This window comes from Rhagoletis zephyria, unplaced genomic scaffold (assembly GCF_001687245.7).
Source record: "Rhagoletis zephyria isolate East Lansing unplaced genomic scaffold, Rhagoletis_zephyria_1.1 Rzeph_scaffold_00707, whole genome shotgun sequence".
Lineage (NCBI taxonomy): Eukaryota > Metazoa > Arthropoda > Insecta > Diptera > Tephritidae > Rhagoletis > Rhagoletis zephyria.
In genome coordinates, this window is record NW_016157791.1 from 168,282 (window position 1) to 171,077 (window position 2,796).

Below are 2,796 nucleotides of genomic sequence, written 5' to 3' on the forward strand. Positions count from 1 at the left end.
CGATTTTTTATTAAAAATTTTCATTATTTATATATATATTAAACGAAAGAAGATACCGAAAAGCATTGAACAGTGCACACATCTCATAAGGAAAAGTGAATTATTACGAAATACTAATACAGTGGCAGCACTATAGCTATTTTGGAATCTCGCGTTTCAGCTCGCAAAGATTGTCAACTTCTTTTTAATAACAAAATAATCTATCTTAGGTTGATAAAACTATGTGTTTCTTTAATAAATAAGTTAAATTATATATTTTAATAGTGTTTAAAAAGTGAGAACAGGTGATTTTGTGAATCTTTGTTGGTGTAATTGCTCATAGAAAACAACGAAATTTAACAAGTTTTTTGTTCATAACTTTTAAATGGTTAATAATATTAGCCCTCCCCCTCCGGATTGTTATTAGGGGGACCGAAACGCGTCGTTTGGTACCCCTCCCGAATTTTCCGCACCTATTTTAGGGGTTGTTACCCCACCCTAGAGAATTACCTATACTTCTATTTCACAGCAAAGCTACACTTTTTCTAAGTAAATTTGCAAAGAAGCAACACTGTGCCACTGCTAAAGGAGCGGTGCGAGAGAGACAACTGTCAGTTTATCGAACCTTGTATTATTGAATCATGTAATGTACATACTTAGGGCCAGTTACTCAATGTCTGGTTAACACTAATCTCCGGTTAAACATTGTTATCGACGTTACCGACTCCCTGTTGTATGCATGGAGTCGAAGACGTCGATAACGATGTTTACCCGTAGATTAGTGGTAACCGCACATTGAGTAACCGGCCCTTAGTCTGTTCCAATAGCAGTCCGGTTTACAGGATTTAGTCAGAACTTACAGGAAGTCGTTCCTATTGACATAAAACCTGTAAGTGGGAACACTTTTGAGACAGTAACTGAGCAACTGTTCTTAGTCAGAAGTTACAGGATTTAGTCCGGAGTTTTATTTCATGTAAGTTCATGAAAAGTGTCAAACGATCAGCTGATTTGCATGTGCAAACCAAAATAGATAGCGGAAAATATGGAAGTAAACAACGAAATATTTGAATATGTATAGATTTTAATAGTTAGTGATATTTCAGCCAAATCAGTGTTGTACAAATTACATGTAAACAAACCGACTGACGTTTTTACAGGAAATAGTGCTTTTTGCGTTCCTGTGAACTTCTGCATATGTTCTCCTTTTACTCTCACTTGAGAGAGTAAAATTGTAGTTGGACAGTTCCACAGGTTTTAGTCCGAAGTTCAAAGCAACAGAGTAACTATTACAACCGCAAACATAGTTGACCGCGAAAATGAGTTTACGCGTCCTTCTTCGCCGTCAAATATTTTAACGCGTCTTTTTTCGCCGTCAACCATGTTAAGAGTCTTTCTTCGCTGAAGTTTTTTTATGCGCCTTTTTTCGCGGTCAACTTTTGAGCTCGCGCCTTTATTCGTGTCTAGTGACGATATGTTTCCATTTTTGACTTTTTACTTAGGGTGGTATTATCACTTGCGAAGCGAATGATTTTGGCGAAGCGAACGGTTTGCCGAAGCAAATTAAGGGGCAGAGAAGGCATTAAAAGTGTTCGCGATGGAAAGAACTTCCACAAGCTGGTAAAAAAGAACACTCTTAATGCATATTTAAGTTGCGTCCGCCAATCCATTCGCTTCGTCAAACCGTTCGCTTCGCCAAATTCATTCGCTTCGCAAGTGATAATACCGCCCTTAATTACCAATGTATATGTAGTTAGGTCGTCTATTTTTTCTCATCTTTTCTGTAAGCTCTTGTTCTTATACGCTCTACTAGTTCTGTAAGCTCTTGCTCATTTAGGGTCGGTTGTTCAATGTCTGGTTATCACTACTTGCCGGTTAAACATCATTATCGACGATTTCGACAGCATGCATATAACAAGTGATCGATAAAGCAGTCGTTGTATCTAACCGATGCTTCTACCTCCGATTTGTGCTAATCAGACATTGAACAACCGGCCCTTACGCTTTACTATTTCTTACCTAGTTTTCACTGTTGGCTAAGCATTAGAATTGAAGTTTAGTTTAAAATTAAACACCCTCATTGCGAGAGTCGTGTCGAATGCAAGTCGTTTTTCGAGAGTCGAATCGTATCGAAAATTTCACGCCATTGCCTAAAATTTCCACTCGACTAGTGAATTAAAACGGAAAAACTTGGCACTGTACGGTACAGTTTTCGACGATTTTGGTCGTTTACTTTTTTCAGTACGACAATAGACAATGCTACTGTTGTCGACTCGTATAATTTAGCCTAATTTACGACTTACGCAATGGGGCTGAAAAAAATAATTAGCGCCGGTTACTCAATGTCTGGTTAACACTAATCTCCGTTTAAACATCATTATCGACGTGTTCGGCTCCATGCATATAACATGGAGTGGGTAACGTCGACAACGATGTTTTACCGGAGATTAGTGTTAACCAGACATTTGGTAACCGGCCCTTATTATCTTACCGTACTTTTGAGATAAATAAATATTCAAATGGCTTCTAGCCTTATCGCGGAGAAAATTTTCATGTCAGGTAGGGTTACATAAAATTGAGCCGATTTCACTTATTTTTATTTTAAGCGAATATAATTTTTCCAAAGAAGGCCGTAGCGGGGATTTTCTTCACAAAATATTTGTTATTAATGCCTTAAATTTAGGTGTGAAGTTTTGTTCGCAAATTTAGAAAATAACAAATTGTTTCACTGTTTGCTTAACACGCGTTTGTGTTTGGATATAGTGCCAACACACAGAATAAATATTACAGGTACTGTCTTCCCAGATAGCGCAAATTCAA